The sequence below is a fragment of the Arachis ipaensis genome, chromosome B8 (assembly GCF_059453495.1).
Source record: "Arachis ipaensis isolate K30076 ecotype BB chromosome B8, ASM5945349v1, whole genome shotgun sequence".
Taxonomy (NCBI): Eukaryota; Viridiplantae; Streptophyta; class Magnoliopsida; order Fabales; family Fabaceae; genus Arachis; species Arachis ipaensis.
Window position 1 is genome coordinate 62,492,052 of NC_142443.1, and position 24,998 is coordinate 62,517,049.

General features: G+C 39.9%; 1 non-coding gene across 1 annotated transcript; it reads right to left on the reverse strand.

Annotated features, from left to right (window-relative positions):
• Positions 1–885: 885 nt before the first annotated feature.
• Positions 886–993, reverse strand: LOC148548319 (small nucleolar RNA R71). Its single transcript, XR_015897877.1, has one exon. It is a non-coding gene; the product is annotated as a small nucleolar RNA R71 (small nucleolar RNA).
• Positions 994–24,998: the final 24,005 nt, after the last annotated feature.

The following is a 24,998-nucleotide window of genomic DNA, read 5'->3' on the forward strand; positions in this document are numbered from 1 at the left end:
CTCTTTTTCAAAAATTTCTTTTTTATTAACTAATTATTTTTATTTTTTATTTTAAAAAAAAAATTTTTTTTCGAAAAAAAATACTAACCTTTTTCAAAAACTATTTTCAAAAATCACTAACTCTTTTTCAAAAATTATTTTTCGAAAATTTTCCCTCTCTCATCTTATTCTATTTATTTATTCATCTACTAACATCTCATCTCACATCTCAACCCTCCTCACAGATGTGTTTCTTCCATTACATTACATTCTTTGTCTCCCCCTCTTTTCTTCCACTCACAAAGGAATCCCTATACTGTGGTATAAAGGATTTCTATTATTATTATTTTTCTGTGCCCTCTTCTTTGTCATATGAGCAGGAGCAAGGACAAGAACATTCTTGTTAAAATAGATCCAGAACCTGAAAGGACTCTGAAGAGAAAATTAAGAGAAGCTAAAATACAACAATCCAGAGATAACCTTTCAGAAATTTTCGAACAGGAAGAGGAGATGGCAGCCGAAAATAATAATAATGTAAGGAAGATGCTTGGTGACTTTACTACACCTAATTCCAATTTACATGGAAGAAGCATCTCCATTCCTGCCATTGGAGCAAACAACTTTGAGCTGAAACCTCAATTAGTTTCTCTGATGCAGCAGAACTGCAAGTTTCACGGACTTCCATCTGAAGATCCTTTTCAGTTCTTAACTGAATTCTTGCAGATATGTGATACTGTTAAGACTAATGGAGTAGATCCTGAAGTCTACAGGCTCATGCTTTTCCCTTTTGCTGTAAGAGACAGAGCTAGAATATGGTTGGACTCTCAACCTAAAGATAGCCTGAGCTCTTGGGATAAGCTGGTCACGGCTTTCTTAGCCAAGTTCTTTCCTCCTCAAAAGCTGAGCAAGCTTAGAGTGGATGTTCAGACTTTCAAACAGAAAGAAGGCGAATCCCTCTATGAAGCTTGGGAAAGATACAAACAGTTGACCAAAAAGTGTCCTTCTGACATGCTTTCAGAATGGACCATCCTGGATATATTCTATGATGGTTTATCTGAGCTATCAAAAATGTCACTGGACACTTCTGCAGGTGGATCCATTCACCTAAAGAAAACGCCTGCAGAAGCTCAAGAACTCATTGACATGGTTGCTAATAACTAGTTCATGTACACTTCTTAAAGGAATCCTGTGAGTAATGGGACGCCTATGAAGAAGGGAGTTCTTGAAGTTGATACTCTGAATGCCATATTGGCTCAGAACAAAATATTGACTCAGCAAGTCAATATGATTTCTCAGAGTCTGAATGGAATGCAAGCTGCATCCAACAGTACTCAAGAGGCTTCTTATGAAGAGGAAGCTTATGATCCTGAGAACCCTGCAATAGCAGAGGTAAATTATTTAGGTAAACCTTATGGAAACACCTATAACTCATCATGGAGAAATCATCCAAATTTCTCATGGAAGGATCAAAAGCCTCAACAAGGCTTTAATAATGGTGGAAGAAACAGGTTTAACAATAATAAACCTTTTCCATCATCTACTCAGCAACAGACAGAGAACTCTGAACAAAATGCTTCTAATTTAGCAAATCTAGTCTCTGATCTATCTAAGGCCACTGTAAGTTTCATGAATGAAAAGGTCTTCCATTAGAAATGTGGAGGCACAAGTGGGCCAGCTGAGTAAAAGGATCACTGAGATCCCTCCTAGTACTCTCCCAAGCAATACAGAAGAGAACCCAAAAGGAGAGTGCAAGGCCATTGACATAAGCACCATGGCCGAACCTACAAGGGGAGTGGAGGACGTGAATCCTAAGGAGGAAGACCTCCTGGGACGTCCAGTGATCAATAAGGAGCTTCCCTCTGAGGAACCAAAGGACTCTGAGGCTCATCTAGAGACCATAGAGATTCCATTGAACCTCCTTATGCCCTTCATGAGCTCTAATGAGTATTCCTCTTCTGAAGAGAATGAGGATGTTACTGAGGAGCAAACTGCCAAGTTTCTTGGTGCAATCATGAAGCTGAATGCCAAATTATTTGGCATTGATACTTGGGAAGTTGAACCTCCCTTGTTTATCAATGAACTAAGTGATCTGGATCAACTGACATTGCCTCAGAAGAGACAGGATCCTGGAAAGTTCATAATATCCTGTACCATAGGCACCATGATCTTTAAGGCTCTGTGTGACCTTGGTTCAGGAATAAACCTCATGCCCCTCTCTGTAATAGAGAAACTGGGAATCTATGGGGTGCAAGCTGCTAAAATCTCATTAGAGATGGCAGACAGTTCAAGAAAATAGGCTTATGGACAAGTAGAGGACGTGTTAGTAAAGGTTGAAGGCCTTTACATCCCTGCTGATTTCATAGTCCTGGATACTGGAAAGGAAGAGGATGAATCCATCATCCTAGGAAGACCTTTCCTGGCCACAGCAAGAGCTATGATTGATGTTGACAGAGGTGAAATAGTCCTTCAATGGAATGAGGACTCCCTTATGTTTAAAACTCAAGGATCTCCCTCTGCAACCATGGAGAGGAAGCAGAAAAAGCTTCTCTCAAAGCAGAGTCAACCAGAGCCCCCACAGTCAAACTCTAAGTTTGGTGTTGGGAGGCCACAACCAAACTCTAAGTTTGGTGTTGAACTCCCATATCCAAACTCTAAGTTTGGTGTTGGAGAGTCTCAACAAAGATCTGCACATCTGTGAGGCTCCATGAGAGCCCACTGTCAAGCTATTGACATTAAAGAAGCGCTTGTTGGGAGGCAACCCAATTTTTATTTATCTAACTATATTTTTCTTAGTTATATGTCTTTGTAGGTTCATGATCATGTGGAGTCACAAAATAAATATAAAAATTGAAAACAGAATAAAAAACAGCAAAAAAAAAATCACACCCTGGAGGAGCATCTGTCTGGCGTTCAGCGCCAGAACAGAGCATGGTGCTGGTGCTGAACGCCCAAAATGGGCAGCTTCTGGGCGCTGAACGCCAGAACAGGCATGGTTCTGGCGTTCAACGCCAGAAATGGCACACAAATGGGCGTTGAATGCCCAAAATGGCCACCAACCTGGCGCTGAACGCCTAGAGTTGTGTGCAAAGGCATTTTACATGCCTAATTGGTGCAGGGATGTAAATCATTGAACACCTCAGGATCTGTGGATCCCACAGGATCCACTCAGGATCTGTGGACCCCACAGGATCCCCACCTACCTCCACTTACTTCTTCTCACCACTCTCTTTCACACAACCCCATAAACACTCTTCCCCAAAAACCCCTCACCAATCACCTCTTCACCACTCACATTCATCCACTCGTCCTCATAAACCTACCTCAAAAACCCCACCTACCTTCAAAATTCAAAACCAATTTCCCACCCAAACCCACCCATATGGCCGAACCTTAACCCCCCTCCCTTCCCTATATAAAGTCCTCCATTCTTCATCAAATTCACACAACACACCCCTCTACACCCCTCTTGGCCGAAACCACATCTCCCTCTCCCTCTCCATATTTCTTCTTCTTCTTCTTCTATTCTTTTGTTTATTGCTCGAGGGCGAGCAATATTCTAAGTTTGGTGTGGTAAAAGCATAACTTTTTTTGTTTTTCCATTACCATTGATGGCATCTAAGATCGGAGAATCCTCTAGAAGAGGAAAAGGGAAGACAAAAGCTTCCACATCCGAGTCATGGGAGATGGAAAGGTTCATCTCCAAAGCCCATCAAGACCACTTCTATGATGTTGTGGCCAAGAAGAAGGTGATCCCTGAGGTCCCTTTCAAACTCAAAAGAAATGAGTATCCGGAGATCCGACATGAAATTCAAAGAAGAGGTTGGGAAGTTCTAACAAATCCCATCCAACAAGTCCGCATCCTAATGGTTCAAGAGTTCTATGCCAATGCATGGATCACCAAGAACCATGATCAAAGTAAGAACCCGGATCCAAAGAACTATGTTACAATGGTTCGGGGGAAATACTTGGATTTTAGTCCGGAAAATGTGAGGTTGGCGTTTAACTTGCCCATGATGCAAGGAGATGAACGCCCCTACACTAGAAAGGTCAACTTTAATCAAAGGTTGGACCAAGTCCTTATGGACATATGTGTAGAAGGAGCTCAATGGAAGATTGACTCCAAAGGCAAGCCGGTTCAACTAAGAAGATTGGACCTCAAGCCTGTAGCTAGAGGATGGTTGGAGTTCATTCAATGCTCAATCATTCCCACTAGCAACCGGTCTGAAGTTACTATAGACCGGGCCATCATGATCCATAGCATCATGATTAGAGAAGAGGTGGAAGTTCATGAGATTATACCTCAAGAACTCTACAAGGTGGCTGACAAGTCCTCTACTATGGCAAGGTTAGCCTTTCCTCACCTCATCTGCCACCTATGCAATTCGGCTGGGATTGACATAGAGGGAGATATCCTCATTAAAGAGGACAAGCCCATCACTAAGAAAAAGATGGAGCAAGCAAGAGAGCCCAGTCATGGAGCTCAAGAGGCGCAAGAAGCTCATTTCCATGAGATCCCGGAGATGCCTCAAATGCACTTTCCTCCACAAAACTATTGGGAGCAAATCAACACCTCCCTAGGAGAATTGAGTTCCAATATGGGACAACTAAGGGTGGAACATCAAGAGCACTCCATCATGCTTCATGAAATAAGAGAAGATCAAAAAGCAATGAGGGAGGAGCAACAAAGACAAGGAAGAGACATAGAAGAGCTCAAGGACATCATTGGTTCCTCAAAAAGGAAACGCCACCATCACTAAGGTGGATTCATTCCTTGTTCTTGCTTTCTCTGTTTTTTTCGTTTTCTATGTTATGTGCTTATCTATGTTTGTGTCTTCATTACATGATCATTAGTAGTTAGTAACTATGTCTTAAAAGTTATGAATGTCCTATGAATCCATCACCTCTCTTAAATGAAAAATGTTTTAATTCAAAAGAACAAGAAGTACATGAGTTTCGAATTTATCCTTGAACTTAGCTTAATTATATTGATGTGGTGACAATGCTTCTTGTTTTCTGAATGTATGCTTGAACAGTGCATATGTCTTTTGAAGTTGTTGTTTAAGAATGTTAAATATGTTGGCTCTTGAAAGAATGATGACTAGGAGACATGTTATTTAATAATCTGAAAAATCATAAAAATGATTCTTGAAGCAAGAAAAAGCAGTAAAGAACAAAGCTTGCAGAAAAAAAAAAGAGAAAAAAAAAAGTAGGCGAAAAAAAAATAGAAATAAAAGGAAAAAGCAAGCAGAAAAAGCCAAAAGCTCTTAAAACCAAGAGGCACGAGCAAAAAGCCAATAACCCTTAAAACCAAAAGGCAAGGGCAAATAAAAAGGATCCCAAGGCTTTGAGCATCAGTGGATAGGAGGGCCTAAAGGAATAAAATCCTGGTCTAAGCGGCTAAACCAAGCTGTCCCTAACCATGTGCTTGTGGCGTGTAGGTGTCAAGTGAAAACTTGAGACTGAGCGGTTAAAGTCAAGGTCCAAAGCAAAAACAAAGAGTGTGCTTAAGAACCCTGGACACCTCTAATTGGGGACTTTAGCAAAGCTGAGTCACAATCTGAAAAGGTTCACCCAATTATGTGTCTGTGGCATTTATGTATCCGGTGGTAATACTGGAAAACAAAGTGCTTAGGGCCACGGCCAAGACTCATAAAGAAGCTGTGTTCAAGAATCATCATACTGAACTAGGAGAGTCAATAACACTATTCGAAATCTGAAGTTCCTATAGATGCCAATCATTCTGAACCTCAATGGATAAAGTGAGATGCCAAAACTATTCAAGAGGAAAAAAGCTATAAGTCCCGCTAATATGATTGCAGCTATGTTTCATTGATAGTTGGAATTTATAGTATATTCTCTTCTTTTTATCCTATTTGATTTTCAGTTGCTTGGGGACAAGCAACAATTTAAGTTTGGTGTTGTGATGAGCGGATAATTTATACGCTTTTTGACATTGTTTTTAGTATGTTTTTAGTAGGATCTAGTTACTTTTAGGGATGTTTTCAGTAGTTTTTATGTTAAATTCACATTTCTGGACTTTACTATGAGTTTGTGTGTTTTTCTATGATATCAGATATTTTCTGGCTGAAATTGAGGGACTTGAGCAGAAATCAGATTCAGAGGTTGAAGAAGGACTGCTGATGCTGTTGGATTCTGACCTCCCTGCACTCAAAGTGGATTTTCTGGAGCTACAGAACTTGAAATGGCGCGCTTCCAATTGCGTTGGAAAGTAGACATCCAGGGCTTTCCAGAAATATATAATAGTTCATACTTTGGCCAAGAATAGACGACGTAAACTGGCGTTCAACGCCAGCTTTCTGCCCAAATCTGGCGTCTAGCGCCAGAAAAGGAGCCAAAACCAGAGTTGAACGCCCAAACTAGCACAAAAACTGGCGTTCAACTCCAAGAAGGACCTCTACACGTGCAACACTCAAGCCCAGCCCAAGCACACACTAAGTGGGCCCAGGAAGTAGATTTATGCATCAATTACTTACTCATGTAAACCCTAGTAGCTAGTTTATTATAAATAGGACCTATTACTATTGTATTTGACATCTTTGGATTACCTTATGATCCTTTGATCACGTTTTGGGGGCTGGCCATCTCGGCCATGCCTGGACCTTTCACTTATGTATTTTTAACGGTAGAGTTTCTACACTCCATAGATTAAGGTGTGGAGCTCTGCTGTTCCTCAAAGATTAATGCAAGTACTACTGTTTTCTATTCAATTCATCTTATTTCGCTTCTAAGATATCCATTCGCACCCAAGAACGTGATGAAGGTGATGATTATGTGTGACGCTCATCACCATCTCCCCTATGAACATGTGCCTGACAAACACTTCCGTTCTACATGAAATAAGCTAGAATGAATATCTCTTAGATCTCTTAACCAGAATCTTCGTGGCGTAAGCTAGAATGATGGCGGCATTCAAGAGAATCCGGAAGGTCTAAACCTTGTCTGTGGTATTCCGAGTAGGATTTAATGATTGAATGACTGTGACGAGCTCCTAACTCGCGATTGCAGGGCGTTAGTGACAGACGCAAAAGGATAGTAAATCCTATTCCAGCATGATCGAGAACCGACAGATGAATAGCCGTGCCGTGACAGGGTGCGTGAGCATATTATTCACTGAGAGGATAAGATGAAGTCATTGGCAAGGGTGATGCCTCCAGACGATTAGCCGTGCCGTGACAGGGCATTGGATCATTTTCCCGAGAGATGACCAAAAGTAGCCATTGACAGTGGTAATGTATCACATAAAGCCAGCCATGGAAAGGAGTGAGATTGATTGGATGAAGATAGTAGGAAAGCAGAGGTTCAGAGGAACGAAAAGCATCTCCATTCGCTTATCTGAAATTCCTACCAATGATTTACATAAGTATCTCTATCCCTATTCTATTATTTATTATTCGAAAACTCCATGATTATTTTATATCCGCCTGACTGAGATTTGCAAGGTGACCATAGCTTGCTTCATACCAACAATCTCCGTGGAATTCGACCCTTACTCACGTAAGGTATTACTTGGACGACCCAGTGCACTTGCTGGTTAGTTGTATCGAAGTTGTGACAAATTATGAATGTGTAATCACGATTACGCGTACCAAGTTGCTCACGTGCCAGGAATAGTTTGAGCCTGGACATCACTATTTCGTGCACCAATGTTAGCTTTCCAATGCAACTGGAACCGCCTCATTTGGGCCTTTGTAGCTCAAGTTATGGTAAATTTAGTACGAAGAGGTCAGGGTTGACAGCTTAACAATTCCTTCAATTTCTTGTATTCCTTCCACTTTTGCATGCTTCCTTTCCTGAAAGACACAAGAATACTCGAGAGCATGTAATAATGAGACAAATCCCATTTGCCCCTCATGTTTTGCAAATTCAATTGCCGAAACATTTTGATAAACCAATATATTTGATGTATGAAGAAAAGTTGGATCCTCAAGAACACATAGATGATTTTGGGCGAGAATGAACCTGGAGGGATTACGGGATGATATATGATGTAAAGCTTTATAAGTGACATTATCAAGACTAATGATGGTGTGGTTTAATACTTTGCTCTCTATGTCAATATCTTCTTTTGAAGATATCAAAACAAAATTTCTAACTCATTTCATTACCAAAAGAACTTAGGCCAAACACCCAATTTCATTCTTTATGTAGAACAAAGAGTGGGTGAGATCATTCAAGATCATTTGGATCGGTTTAATAAAGCACTGTTGGTGGTTAACCAATGAACTCTTTAAGTCGTGTGCTTATGCCTTATTGCTGGTTTGCTAGAAGGTGATTTCAGACATATTTGACATCAAATAATGTCAAATCTATGGAGGAGATTCATCAAATCTCTTTGGAGTATATGTGGGATGAGAACATCTTGAGGGTGCTGTTGACTAAATGGAAAAGGTTGCTTCTTATTAGGGTTAAGTACCATTTTGGTCCCTAAGGTATACGCTGAAAATTATTTTCATCCCAAACCTTTTTTTGCATACAAAATCATCCCTAAGGTTTAACTTGGTTTTAAAATCATCCTTACCTTAGGGACCAAAACTGTGTACGGAGGTAGCGATGGAAGTGGGGACAAAGGTGGATCGTGGACAGCTTCTTTTTCTTCTTCCCTTCCCCCTTCTTCTTCTTCCCTCCCCCTTTCACAAGAGCAGAAACACTCTCTTTCTCTTCTTTTTTCCTTTTTTTTATTTTATAATTTTTTATTATGAGTAACTTGGTCTAAAATTTTAATATTTAAGTAAAAAGGACGATTTTAAAACTTGGTTTTAAACCTTAGGGATGATTTTGTATGCAAAAAAGGTTGGAGACGAAAAACATTTTCGGCCTATACCTTAGGGACCAAAATCGTACTTAACCTTTCTTATTACCTAACATTAATAACACAATTGATTCAGCCTTGGGATATCAAGTATTAAGTTTCTTCTAAGCTTATAGTGGTTATATTCAGATACCAATGCATCTACCTAATGAAGATAAAACTGCTTTCATTATCCCAGAAAGGATATACTATTATACTGTGATGCCATTTGGTATAATAAATGTAAGAGCCACTTATCAAAGACTGATGGCTAAGGTGTTCAAGTAACAAATTGGGAAAACATAGAAGTTTATATTGACGACATGAATAAAGACCAAAAAAGATTCTAATTTGATTGTTGAGTACAAGAGATCTTTGATTGTCTTTGACTTCACCAGATGAGGTTAAATCCAGCTAAATATGCTTTCGTAGTCCGGAAAGATAAATTTTTAAGCTTTATGGTAACTCAAAGGAGTATTGAAGCAAACCCTGAAAAGTGTCAAGCTATTTTAGATATATCGAGTTCTCAAAACCTCAAAGAGATACAAAGACTCACAGGTCGGTTAGCCGCCTTGTCTAGATTATTGGGAGCTTTCGCTGAAAAAGCGAAGCCATTTTTTAATTTAATGAGGAAAGGTGTAGATTTTATATGGACAGAGGAATGTGTGACTACTTTTCAGCATTTTAAAAATTTGCTGTTGTCTCCTCTTGTTCTAGCAAAATCGGAACCTGGAGAACACTTATTTTATACTTGTCTATGACTGGGGAAAGTGTGGTTTTAATTCTAGTCCTTGAGGATGCAAGTAAGCGTCAACGACCTGTATATTTTATTGGTAAGGTCCTCTAAGGACTTGAATTAAAATATTCAAAATTAGAAAAGCTGGCTTTTGCATTATTAACGTCGGTGTGTCGGTTCCGTCAATACTTTCAAAGTTACTTAATCATAGTACGAATCGACCAACAAATCAAAAATGTTTTGCAAAAGCCAAAGTTAGGAGGTTAAATGGTAAGTTAGTCCATAGAGTTATCTCAGTTTTACATACAATACAAACCATGTTTTGCCACTAAGGCCAAGCGATGGTAGATTTTTTGGTTGAAATGACTCATTCGGTTAATGAGGTACTGAGATTGGAAGTTTACGTGGATGGAGCCTCTAATGTAAAAAATGGAGGTGCCGATCTCATCCTAATTAAAGGAAAAGACATGGTAATTGAAGCCTTAATAAGATTTTACTTTCCTATTTCTAATAATCAAGCTAAGTGTGAGGCTTTGCTTGCAGGCTTGGCATTAGCTCGTGATGCTGGAGCAACGGACATCACTGTATTTAGTGATTCACAGATTGTAACGTCATAAGTAAATGGCAAATATTAAGCTAGGATCTTGATAAACACCAATTTTGTGGTTTATCTTGTATATAATTTGGTGGATTTTATCAATATTTTCACACTTATTCATATAAATTGCATATTTTTGTGTTTCCTTCCTAATTATGCTTCATGGTTTAAAACATGCTTTTTTAACCCCAAAAATGCTGAATTTTAATCCTCTTCCATGATCATTCGATGCTGGGATGTGTTTGTTAAGTGGATTCAGGATCTATAGGGCAAGAATGGCCTAGAAGATGGAAAGGAAGCATGCACAAGTGGAAGGGACATGAAGAATAAAGCTTTGGAAAAAGTTGGTGGCGACATGATAAACCACTATTTTATGGTTTATCTTGTGCTAAATTGAGTGGATTTTATTAATTAATCTCACACTTATTCATTGAAATTGCATTTTTTTCATTCCCTTCCTATTTTAGTGCAATGACTGAAAACATGCTTCTTTGGCCTTAAATTTCTGATCTTTAATCTTCTCTTATTACCATTTGATGCCGTGATCTGTGTGTTAAGTATTTTTCAGGATTGAAAGGAAGCATGCAAAAGTGGAAGGAACACAAGAAACTAAGGAGCTGAGCAGCAAGGATCGACGCGCATGCATGTATGACGCGTGCGCGCGACTTGGAGCATTTTACAGCAACGCGTATGCAAGACTGACGCGTACGCGTGGCCAACGCGTACGCGTGATAGTGCGTCACATGCTACACTGATAAGAACTCGCAGGGGGCGATTTTGGGTTGATTTTGGACCCAGTTTCAAGCCCAAAAACACAAACTAGAGGCAGGGGTGTAGCTAAGACACACTTCACTTTTACTTTCACTTTAGTTTTAGTTAGTGTTGGAATTCTAGGGGGAAAACACTACTTCTTCTAGGGTTTTTAGCATTCTTAGTTTTTGGCTTTTGGATTGGATATTGAGAGAGCTGCTACTACCTTTGATTGAAGTTTTCATCATTATAGTTTGCCTTTCTATCACTCTACTCATTTGTTTTCTATTTAATTGCTTGTGGTCATATTTGGATATTGTTAATTTTGAGTTTATTAATGCAATGAACTATTTTTATATTTAATTCCATTACTCTTTTGATTTCTTTCAATTCATTATTAGCTCCAAATTTGCTTTCATTAATTTAATTTTAATTACCATGTCTCCTATTTATTCTTATTCCATATTGTTGAAAATGGCATTCATGTTATTGATTTAAAGCTCTCAACTCGGATTGGAAGTTAATTAATTGGACACCCTTGAGTTGGAATACTCAAGTATTAATTTGTGATTGGGGATTGCTGGCTGACTCAATTTTCACTAACTCTAATCCTTCCCTAGGAAGGGATTATTAGGACTTGTGAATCAGAGTCAGTGTTACCCACTTGACTCTCCTTTATTAGTTAGAGGATAACTAAGTGGAAGCAACAATCTTTCACTGTTATACTTGAAAAAAACCAACAAGGATAGAAACTCCAATTAATCTTCTCCTAGGCAAGGCCTTTTAATTCAAATACATAACACCTCTTGTCATCATACATTGCTTTAATTTATGCTCATTTAATTTTTCCGTTCTCAACCTTAAAAATACTCAGAAAATTCCTAATCAATAATTTACACCATTGTGTCAACTCTTTGAGAAACGACCTGGGAATTCTACTCCCAGTTATTTAATCTTAATTGTGACACAAATTAAATTGATAGTGAGAATTTTGTCGGTTAAGATTGTACTGACAATGCTACTTTTATAAGAATTTCTTAACCGGCATTTTTCCACCCATCAATTTTTGGCGCTGTTGCCGGAGAGTTGCAATAGTGTGCTAAATTATTGGTTGGTCTAAATATTTTTATTTTTATATAATTGCAATTTTTTTATTATTTTATTCGTGTGCTTTCCGTTTATTAATAGTTTTATTATTAAATTTTCTGAATATATTTTATTACCATGAGCTCAATGTTTCTTTCATTGAATGACGCATTCGTTACCAGATCCGAGCTTAGCCGCATTTGATCCTGAGATGGAAAAGACTATTTCACGTATTAGGCGAGCTCGGCGTCGGTTAGCCTCTAAGGGTGGTGAAGAGGTTTCGGCCAATTCACCAGTCTTATCTGAGGTTGAATCTGAACCATCATTTGAGGAAGAAACTAGTCCCTCTTCTACTGATTCTATTGAGGCCTCTTCTGTTGATTTAAGTGCAGATACTATGGCAGAGCCTAGAAGGATTACTCTCCAGGAAGCAGGAGCTCTGGACTTTACACTGCAACCATATCAAGCGCATCATCCGAATTTGGCTGCGGATTTTGAACTGAAGACCGCATTGATTAATCTACTGCCTAAGTTTCATGGCTTACCTGCTCAAGAGCATATCAAGCACCTCAGAGATTTTCAGATAGCCTGCGCAACTACTAGGCGGCATGGTGGGGATGAGGTTACCATTTGGTTATATGCCTTCCCATTTTCTCTTGAGGGAAAGGCAAGGGAGTAGTTCTACACTCAGCCGGAAGCTGTTGTTACTAATTGGGATTTGCTCAGAAGAGAATTCCTGGACAAGTTCTTTCCAGCAGAGGTTACAGATAGATTGCGGAAGGAAATATCCTGCATCATCCAAGGTGAATCAGAGACTCTCTACGAGTATTGGGAACGCTTCAGGAATCTCTTTGACTCATGTCTCCATCACAATATTGACCAGTTAGTGTTGATTAGCTATTTCTGCCAAGGCATGAAGCCTCAAGACAAGAGCATCTTAGATGCTGCAAGTAATGGCTCTCTGACAAAGTACAAGACGGCGACAAAAGCGTGGCAACTGATCACCGATCTAGCTGAGTCTACCCGAATGCAAGGCAAAGGAACAATCATCCCAAGGCTATTGTGAAAGTTTCCTCTAGTAGTGATACTGCTGCTCTCACTACTCTAGGAGAGATGACCAATATACTGAAGCAACTCCAGCTTAATCAACAACAATCTCAGCCTCCTCCACAACAACATTGTCAACAGTTAGTCCCTCAGAGAGTGTGTGGAATATGCGCTTGCTATTCTCACTACACTGATGAATGCCCACAACTCCAAGAAGACAACACCTTGGCAGCTACCAATACTTACTACAACTGTCCGAATCAAGGGTACTATCAACAAGGTGGTAATTATAACCAAGGATGGAGAGACAATTCCAACCAATGATGGAGAGACAATTCCAGCCAATGATGGAGGGACAACTACAACCAAGGAGGCAGAGACAATGGTGGAAATCCAAGGTGAAACAATAACTCTCAATAGAATCGGTACCAATAAAATCCCCCATACCAACAGCAAAACCAAGGCCAAAGTTACCGGACACCTCACCAAAGACAAGCTCAAACACCCCAACATAACCAACCACAAGCCCCTCAAATTACCTCTACTTTTCAAGCCCTTATAACCCGTATGGAACCACCCTCTACCCCCAACAATCAACCTTCAAGCTCTAGTGAACTTCTCTCTCAACCTTTACCCAACCCCAAGGGTGGAATCAATTCCATCACTTTGAGGTCCGGAACTACATTGCAAGAGAGGAGTCCCGAGGAGCCAAGCTGAAGAGAAGTGATGGGAAGCAGAAGCTGGTGAATTAAAAATTTATTAAAATGGTTACGTTGCAAGTATAGTTCTTAACTCACCGAAAATCTGCCTATCAATTTAGCAATGTGTCACAGAAAGTTTAAATTAAAATTACTGGGAGTTTTAAGTCCCAGGTCGTCTCCCAACGAGTTGCAGAGAAGTGTGCTGTTTTATTAATCAGATGTTCCAAGAAGTTGAGCTAGGTAAATTGGAAATTAAATTGAGGAATTTTAAATAATATAAATAAAAGCCTTGACTGGGAATCGATTGGTTAGAATCTCTATCATTGATGGTGTGATTGTAAGATTAATTTATAATTAATGGTTGTTCTGTTTGGTTATCCCTTACTAGGTAAGGGAAAGTCAAACAAGTGGGAATGCCAGATCTGTTCACAAGTTGCAACCCACTTAGTTCAAAGGGATTGGCGTCGGTGACAGGATAGCAATCCAACATTTAACCCAATTACAAATTTTCTTTCAATCCTTCCAACTCAAGAGTTCCTTTTAATCAACTCCCCATCAAGTAAGGAAACTACTCACGCATTGCAAATAAAGAATCCATAGCATATGAAAGGGAATTAAAAAAAGACATGATTATTGGAATAAAAATTGAATTAAAAAGAAATAATCCTTGCATTAATTAATCATAAAAGTATCTGAATGACAAAATTGAACATAACAAAGAACATGGAAGATTAAAACCAAGTTAAGAGAACAAACTAGAATGATGAAGTCTTGATGAAGAAATAACTCTTCTCAATGTTCCAATGCTAAGACCAATTGAAAATTAAAATCCAAAAAAAACTAGAGAGAAAAACCTAAGAGAGTGAAAAACTAGATCTAAAACTGCTGAATGAATGTGTCTCCTTTGTTTCTGCATATTCCCTGACTCTAGTCTGTTGTTCCGGGCCGCAAACTGGGCCGAAATAAGGTCCAAAATCGCCCCCAGCGGATTCTGCAAATTATGCAGATCGCACATGTCACGCGATCGCGTCATCCATGCGGACGCGTCGCTTGCGCTTTTTTTTTCTCTCCACGCGTTCGCGTCGTCCACGCTACCGCGTCGCTTGCGCTTTCCAATCCGCGTGGCCGCGCAAGCCATGCGGCCGCGCAAGCCATGCGGCCGCGTCGCTGCAATTTGCGCTCCTTCACGCGGTCGCGTGAGCCATGCGATCGCGTCACTTCTCGCTGGTTATCTCCTCAAATTCTTGTGTTCCTTCCATTTTTGCTAGCTTCCTCTTCGATCTCCATCTCATTCATGCCCTATAAGGCCTGAAACACTTAACACACAGATCACGGTATCGAATGGAATAAAGGAGAATTAAAAGTAAATAATTAAAGTCTCTAGGAAGCAATTTTCAAACATGTACTGAATTTAGGAAGGAAATCTAAATGCATGCTAAATTGATGAATAAGTGGGCAAGGATCATGACAAAACCACACAATTAAACATAATATAAACCATAAAATAGTGGTTTATCAACCTCCCCACACTTAAACATTAGCATGTCCTCATGCTAAATTGAAGGAGACAAGGAAATAAGTATGAACATGCAGAAACTCATGAAATGCAATGCAATCCTACGTATATAAATAAATGCAACTATATGATTATTGTCCACTTGATCAAAAGTAAATAAGCCCTTCAAAACAGTTACAAATCAAATTCCACTAATTCTATCATTATACAATAAAACTGATAAAAGTGCAAGAAGATAGCTTATGGAAGAAGGAAACATGAAATTTTAAGCATTGAACCCTCACTGATAATGTATGTACGCTCTAATCTCTAGTGTATAGGGTAATCACTCTATCCTTCTCCAGTCATGTTTTCTAACTTTTGTTCTTCTCCTAACCAATCAACAACAGTTAATATACCAATGCAAACATCATGAGGTCTTTTCAGGGTTGTAATGGGGCCAAGGTGCAGGTAAGGATATACATATGGCTGAGTGAGCTTTATAAATTGAATCTTTAATTAACCTAAGCTCTCACCTAATATACATATATTCTATATACTTTTAAATTCATGCCTAGCTACCTATAATTCCCTTTTTCAACCCATACTCATGTTTCAACTTTGTATTTTAATTCTATCCTATGTGCATTGATCTTTGAATTCTAAATTTAACATTGGGGTAATTTTGTCCCCTTATTTATTGATATTATTTTTTTTTTGAATAAATAAAGCTTATCAATGCACATAGATTTTTCATTCTTATATTTTCACATGAGTGGGTATCCAAATTCCCTTAAATTTTCATGGCATATTCCCTCAACAACTTTTGTTCCCGTAATTTCCCATACTTAACTAGCACACACAATTCTATCTTAAGCTAACCAAAGATTCAATTTGGGATATATAATTTTTTTTCAGCTTAAGGTTAGTAATGTGGTAAAATATAGAACAAATGGGGTTTCAAAGGCTCAAAGTGGTTAACAAGGGTAATTGAAAAGGGTAGGCTTGATTTGGATGAGTGAGTTTAAACAAATAATGGCCTCAATCATGTGCAAGCATGTAAATATAATAAATATTGGACATATAAGATAAAACAAAATAGAGATTACAATCATAGAGAAGTAAACACACAAGAATAAAATAATTATGGTTAAATGATGTAACCATACATAAAGGCTCAAATCTTTCACAGGTTGTGTGTTCTTTAACTCAAACATCATGTTCCAAATACAACTCAAGCAAATTTATCATAAAAAATTTTTGAAGAATTAGTGAAATTTTATTCCAAAGATAGATTTTTAAAAGAAACTTATTGTCTTTTCAATCAAGTAGAATATGCATGCAACTATTCTAACCTATGCAATTTATTCTATTCTATAAAAGAAAGAAAATCTAACTAAAATATCCTAATTATTGGTGCCAGAGAAGAGAATTTACCTCCGGAAGTCAGGTAATGACCGACCTCCCCACACTTAAGGCTTTGCACCGTCCTCGGTGCCATCTGTCAGGAACAGGGGTAGGCTGGTGGCAGTATCTCCATAATCGAGACCGTCATGGCTCCCAGTGCTAGTAAAGGAAGTGGAGTCCGGGGTGTCTGAGTCTCTGAAGCGTCCCTTGAGTAGCTCCTTGAGGTGTTTGAATAGGCGCTCATTACGGCGCTCTCTCAGCTTTGCTTTCTGTTCTTGCCGATCCAACCGTTCGATTATCTGCTGGAGTAATTTCTCAGTTGTAGATGCTTGTGGTGTTGAAGAAGGATTATCTTCAACTGGCTCAGTAGGCTGGTTTGTAGTGGCTGCTGAAGGTCTGAGGTATTTCCCGTTAGGGACATATTGATCATCCCGTGGAAGCATGGCTTTGGTGTCCCTAACTCTGTAGGAGACTCCGGCTGCTGAGACAAGATCTGAGACGAAGGCGGGGAAAGGTAAGTTGCCCGCAATTTGTACGTGTTCCATAGCATTCCGGATATGTCTTGAGAGATTCAGAGGTTGGTCTGTAAGGATGCATCATTGTAGAACAGCCATATCTGCAGTGAAAGAGGACTCATGAGTGCTCGGAAAGATGTAATGGGACATGATCTATGCCCATACGCGAGCCTCCAAGGTAAGTGCGGAAGCCAAGATTTCCTTAGGGTGGGTACGGTGGTATCCGTAGATCCAACGGTTGCCAGGTAATGCAATGACTCCGAGAACGGAGTCTCAGTCAAATTGGTATCTCTGGCACTGAAGGGTGGCTTCTTGAAAAGCATCCATTCCTGCTGGAATAGGGGGAAGACTCAGAACTTGCTGAATGGCCTCTTCTGTGATGGGAACTTGCTTCTGCCGGACATAAACAGACTGCAGGGTCGGTATGTAGAAGTTGGAGTAGAACTCAACTACCCAAGAGAGATTGACCTGCCTTGGCTGTCTTCGTAGGAAACCCCATTGTCTTCGCTCAATTTGTGGCTCAACAAAGGCGGCAATATTGGACGGGAGGATAAGAAGGTATTCATTGTTATAGTTCCTTTCGGCTAGGATAGGGAACATCTGCTCACAGTAGCGATTGGGAAATCGCGCAGTGTCCTTTGCTGGAAAGGCTTTCTCCTTGTCGTCAACCTTTATTATCCTCTTAACTCTTTTTGTTGAGGGCTTGACTGCGGTTGAAGAAGGCTCTGCCACTAATGCTCTTTTAGTTCCTCTTCTTGCTGGTGGTTTGGAAGTAGCTTTCTCTTTTCCTTTCTTGGTGGCCATCCTGAAAGAAGGGGAGAGAAAGGAATTTAAATTCAAAAAGATAGAGCAAGGAAGAGGGTATTGTAAGTGATAGTCAATGTACAATAAAGATAAATGGCATTAACACATGGTCCGGATTACATGTGAAAAGCTCATCACTGGCAATATAGCAAGTGCATGTAGGACAATGGAATGCAAGAGGTTTATTGGCATGCAGGCAAAGGCATGAGTAGCATATATCAAACATTCAATGTCCAGTTTAGATTACCATTTGTAACAAACTATCACGTTTGTATTGACAATTAAATTTAATTAATAAAATAATAAGGGAAAGTTGTGAAAAGTAAGCATTGAATAGTATAGGAACATAGAGAAGTGCATAATGCCACATGGGCTTTTTCACAAACACATAGCATGCATGTTAAACAAGATGTAAAAAGTATGAAATTGAACATGCAAGCAATCTCCTAAAAAAATAATAATAATAATTGTTAAATAAATTGTAACAAGTCACAAGCATATGGTGAGGGATAATGACTCAAAAAATTTTTAACACCATGTAAAAAGGGAAAAGAAGAATAAAGAAAATAAAAGTTTGAAAAGAAAAAGAAAAGAAAAAGAATATAATAATATATACATAATATAATAAGAATGATAGAAAAGAGAAGAAGGAAGAAGAAGGTAAAACCTTGTTAATGGTGGTGAGAGAGATAGAGAGTGAAAGATGAGATAGAAGGGGGAAGGGGGAAAGAAGAAAGAAGGAGGGAAAAGAAAAATTAGGATTTGGAGGAAAGAAAGATAAGATAATTTGGCAATTGAGGTTTAGCTGTGCGGCGCATGCAACGCGGCCGCCTGGGGCACGCGTTCGTGTAGGCACGCGTCAGGGAAGGGGACGCGATCGCGTCGGTTATGCGGTCGCGTGACCTATGTTGCGCTGCTGGCGCGAGTGCAGCCTCGCTCCAGCACAACTCTCTATTTGATTTATTTTAATTGCCAAAATTGGGTGACGTGATCGCGTCGGTCACGCGATCGCGTGAGTGTGCATCAGAGAATAGTCGACGCGGCCGCGTCGTTGACGCGGACGCGTGAAAAGGATTGTGCTTCCAGCACCAATCCAGCGCCACTCTCGCACAATATAGCATTGTGCACCCTTTTACGTCGAAAATGCAGGGCACGCGGCCGCGTGGGGCACGCGGTCGCGTGGAAGGCCATGATTTCCATGCGACGCGGTAACGTGGGTCAATTTGTGCCATTGGCACGACTCCAGCGCTCCTCCTGCGTAACTTTCTGTTCATTTTTATTTTTCTGTACCCCTCCTGCTACGCGGACGCGTCGCTGGTGCGATCGCGTCACGCGGCAAAATATTTTTTTTTAAAAGAAATATAAAGACATGCATATGAAAGAGCACGAAAGCACGAATAAAGAGAAGAGTTATTTAAGGAAGAAATACTAAAAGTGAAGAAAAGAACAATCATACCGCGGTGGGTTGTCTCCCACCAAGCACTTTGGTTTTACGTCCGTAATTTGGACGCTCCAATAGCTCAATCTGCTGCGATGTGGGGATCTTCCAAGCGGAAGTTCTCAAGCTCCTTATTTTTCTGCACCTTTTCACCATGGTACAGCTTCAGACGTTGTCCATTAACCTTAATAAGTTCAGAGCTTGAAGGATGGCTTAGGTGATAAACTCCGTACGGTTCAGCCTTCTCTATTTTGTATGGACCTTCCCATTTTGATCTCAACTTACCGGGCATGAGCCTCAGTCGAGATTTGTAAAGGAGAACAAAATCTCTAGGTTGGAACTCTCTCTTCTTGATGTTTTGATCATGCACAGCTTTCATCTTTTTCTTGTATATTCTGGAGTTCTCATAAGCTTCTAGGCGAAGGTTCTCCAGTTCCTGTAGTTGCAACTTTCTTTCAGTTCCGGCTTTCTCAATTTCCATGTTGCACTCTTTAACTGCCCAGAAGGCTCTGTGTTCTATTTCAACTGGGAGATGGCAAGCTTTTCCATAAACCAAGCGGAAGGGACTCATCCCAATGGGTGTCTTGTATACTGTTATATATGCCCACAGTGCATCTTGTAGTCTGGTGCTCCAGTCTTTTCTATGAGGCTTTACTATCTTCTGCAAGATACGCTTAATTTCTCTGTTTGACACCTCGGCTTGCCCATTAGTTTGGGGGTGGTAAGCTGTTGCAACTTTATGGATTATCCCATGCTTCTTCATCAATCCTGTTAGTCTCTTGTTACAAAAATGGGTGCCTTGATCGCTCACGATCGTTCGTGGTGATCCAAAGCGGCATATAATATGGTTTCTCACAAAGGAAACAACAGTGTTAGCATCATCAGTGCGGGTAGGAATTGCTTCCACCCATTTGGAAACATAATCCACAGCTAACAATATATAAAAATATCCACTAGAATTTGGAAATGGACCCATGAAGTCAATGCCCCAAACATCAAAAATTTCACAGAAAAGCATATATTGTTGAGGCATCTCATCCCTCTTGGATATGTTACCAAATTTCTGGCATGGGTGACAAGATTTACAAAACTCAGCAGCATCTCTAAAAAGAGTAGGCCACCAGAATCCACAGTCTAAGATCTTTCTAGCTGTTCTTTGAGGGCCAAAGTGTCCTCCACTCTCAGATGAGTGACAGGCCTCTAAAATGGACTGGAATTCTGATTGAGGTATACATCGTCTAATTATCTGGTCAGCGCCACACCTCCATAAATATGGGTCATCCCATATATAATATTTAGACTCGCTTTTCAGCTTGTCTCTTTGATGTTTAGAGAAATGTGGAGGAAATGTGCGGCTAACTAAATAATTAGCAACAGGTGCATACCAAGGGACTACCTCAGATACTGCTTGCAGGTTGTCAAAAGGAAAATTATCATCTATAGGAGTAGAATCATCCTTAATATGTTCAAGGCGACTCAAGTGGTTTGCTACTAAATTTTGATTGCCACTCCTATCCTTTATTTCTAAATCAAATTCTTGTAACAGCAGTATCCAATGTATAAGTCTTGGTTTGGATTCCTTTTTAGCTAATAGATACTTTAGAGCTGCATGGTCCGAATACATTACTACTCTAGTACCAAGTAAATAAGCTCGGAATTTATCCAGAGCGAAAATAATAGCAAGTAGCTCTTTCTCAGTAGTAGTATAATTGGACTGGGCAGTGTCTAAAGTCTTAGACGCATAGGCAATAACAAAAGGGTCCTTACCTTCACGCTGAGCCAGCACCGCTCCTACTGCATGGTTGGAAGCATCGCACATAATTTCAAACGGCTAGCTCCAGTCGGGTCCTCTCACAATTGGGGCTTGAGTTAGAGCAGTCTTCAGCTTATCAAATGCTTGTTTGCAATCTTCACTGAACTCGAACTCAATGTCCTTCTGCAGTAATCTGGATAAGGGAAGTGCCACCTTACTAAAGTCTTTAATAAATCTCCTGTAGAAACCTGCATGGCCAAGGAACGAACAGACTTCCCTCACAGAAGAGGGGTAAGGTAAACTAGAAATAACATTCACCTTTGCTGGGTCTACAAAAATGCCGTTATTAGATACCACATGTCCTAATACAATCCCTTGCTTTACCATAAAGTGGCATTTTTCGAAATTTAATACAAGGTTTGTATTAACGCATCTATCTAATACTCTAGATAATCCATCTAAGCAAAGGTTAAAAGAATCACCATAAACGCTAAAATCGTCCATAAAAACTTCCATACAGTCCTCAATAAGATCAGAGAAAAGGCTCATCATGCACCTTTGGAAAGTAGCTGGTGCATTGCACAAGCCAAAGGGCATTCTCTTATAAGCATAAGTCCCAAAAGGACATGTAAAAGTAGTCTTTTCCTGATCCTCAGGAGCTATATGAATCTGGAAATAACCTGTGTAACCATCTAGAAAGCAATAATGTGATTTACCTGACAGGCGATCTAGCATTTGATCAATGAATGGAAGTGGGTAGTGATCCTTACGGGTAGCTTGGTTGAGACGCCTGTAGTCAATGCAGACTCTCCAAGCTATCTGAACTCTAGTTGCTATGAGCTCTCCATGCTCATTCTTCATGGTAGTGACTCCGGACTTCTTGGGCACCACTTGTACTGGGCTTACCCATTCACTGTCTGAAATGGGATATATGATACCGGCCTCCAATAGTCTGGTTACTTCCTTTTTGACAACTTCCAAGATGGTGGGATTCAATCTTCTTTGTGGTTGACGGACAGGTCTTGCTCCCTCTTCTAAAAATATTCTGTGCTCGCATACTTGAGGGTTGATTCCTACTATGTCTGCCAAACTCCACCCAATTGCCTTCTTATGCTTCCTCAGTACATCAAGTTACTGCTCTTCTTGTTGAGAAGTCAGTTCCCTTGCAATAATAACCGGAAGCTTCTGCTCATCCTCAAGATAAGCGATTTGAGATGTGGAGGGAGAGGTTTCAATTCTAACTTTTGATCATGGGTAGGATCTGGATTATCTGGGGCTTACGAAAATGGCGAAGTGTCCTTATTGTCAGTTAAGAGGGTCCCCACACTTGGACCTTGTCCAGTGTGCCTCTCTTCAAACTCTTCTTTTTGAACTTCAGCCACACTTTCGTCTATGACATCACACTGGAAGATAGAACGATTTTCTGGGGGGTTGTCAATGACTCCATTCAGATTGAATATTACTATGCGGCCATCTATTTCAAAGGAGTATGTTCCTGAAAAAGCATCTAATTTGAATTTTGATGTCTTCAGGAATGGTCTTCCAAGTAGGATTGATGATGGCTTATCTGAATCATTATGGGGCATCTCCAAGATATAAAAATCAGTGGGAAATGTGAACCCTTTAATGTTCACCAAAACATCTTCAGCAACTCCAGCCACTGTAATAATGCTTTTATCTGCTAACACAAAACGAGCTGCCGACCTTTTTAAGGGAGGGAGCCTTAAAACATCATATATAGACAAAGGCATTATACTGACACATGCTCCTAAATCACACATGCAATCATAAATTACTACACTACCAATAGTACAACTAACTATGCAAGGACCTGGATCACTACATTTTTCAGGTAATCCTCCCATTAAAGCAGATATAGAACTACCTAAAGGAATAGTTTATAATTCATTAATTTTGTCTTTATGGATACATAAGTCTTTTAGAAACTTTGCATATTTAGGTACCTGCTGAATAACATCAAAAAGGGGAATAGTTACCTCAACCTTTTTGAATATTTCTACCATTTAAGATCAGGTTCCAGCTGCTTCCTGGGCTTCCTTGCAAGTTGTGAAAATGGAATGGGAGTAGTGTTTTCTGTGGTGCCTGTGCCTTTTGGTGCTTCTTCCTGTGGTTGAGCTATCTCTTCTTCAGTCATGTCCTGTATATCCTCTTCCTCTTCAACATCTTCGATTTCCACCACCTCTTCAGCTGAGGCGTATTCTGGTGAGCTTGGTTCCTCCTGATTCCTCTCCTGCAGTGTGGTTCCGGACCTCAGGGTGATGGCATTAATGCCTCCCTTCGGATTGGGTAATGGTTGAGAGGGGATTCCAGTGGTGCTTGAAGGTTGGTTACTGGAATTTTGTACTGAACCAAGTTGTGTCAATAAAGCTTGTAGAGTAGAGGTGAAACCATTCAGACTGGCGTTAATATTGTTCATGATGGTATTTTCCATGGCCAGTTGTCTTTTCTCAAACGCTTGTAATAAATCTTCATTAGAAGATACAGAAGAATGAGTAAATTGAGAGGTTTGCTGCTGATTGTTCGGTGGTCCTTGGTTTTGCCTCAGGTGAGGTGCTCGGTAAGGTTGATTTTGCTGCCTGTTGTTGTTATTATTCCACCTCTGATTTTCCTGATTATCTCTGCCTCCCCTATTATTGTTTTTTCTCCAATTCTGGTTTGAATTGTCCTACCATCCATGGTTATTATTTCCACTTTGATTATACCCTTGGTTGGGGCGGTCATAGAAGTTGTGAGTGGATGCCACCATGTTGTCTTCTTATTGGAGCTGCGGGCATTCATCAGTGTAATGACTGTAATCAGCACAAATTCCACAAATTCTTTGTGGGACTAGTTGTTGGTTTTGCTGTGGTTGAGTTTGCTAAGCTTGTTGATTTAACTGCATTTGCTTCAGTAGGTTGGTCATTTCGCAGATGCTTCGATTTAGAGCAGCAGTCTCTATGCCAGAAGATACTTCTGCAACGGCCCTTGAACGGCCTTGCTTTTGTCTGTGGTTCCGAGTAGATTCAGCTAAATCACTGATCAATTGCCAAGCTTCATCAGTAGTCTTGTACTTCTTCATAGACCCATTGCTGGCACTTTCCAATGTGGTCTTATCTTGGGGCCTCATTCCTTGTGTGACATAGCTGAGTAGCACGATCTTGTCGATCATGTGGTAGGGGCATGCTTCCAGAAGATTATTGAAGCGCTCCCAGTATTCAAAGAGAGTCTCATTGTGGTGGGGGCATGCTTCCAGAAGATTAATGAAGAGCTCCCAGTATTCAAACAAGTGGGAATGCCAGATCTGTTCATAAGTTGCAACCCACTTAGTTCAAAGGGATTGGCGTCGGTGACAGGATAGCAATCCAACATTTAACCCAATTAAAAATTTTCTTTCAATCCTTCCAACTCAAGAGTTCCTTTTAATCAACTCCCCATCAAGTAAGGAAACTACTCACGCATTGTAAATAAAGAATCCATAGCATATGAAAGGGAATTAAAAGAAGACATGATTATTGGAATAGAAATTGAATTAAAAAGAAATAATCCTTGCATTAATTAATCATAAAAGTATCTGAATGACAAAATTGAACATAACAAAGAACATGGAAGATTAAAACCAAGTTAAGAGAACAAACTAGAATGATGAAGTCTTGATGAGGAAATAACTCTTCTCAATGTTCCAATGCTAAGACCAATTGAAAATTAAAATCCAAAAAAAAACTAGAGAGAAAAACCTAAGAGAGTAAAAAACTAGATCTAAAACTGCTGAATGAATGTGTCTCCTTTGTTTCTGCATATTCCCTGACTCTAGTCTGTTGTTTCGGGTCGCAAACTGGGCCGAAATAAGGTCCAAAATCGCCCCCAGCGGATTATGCAGATC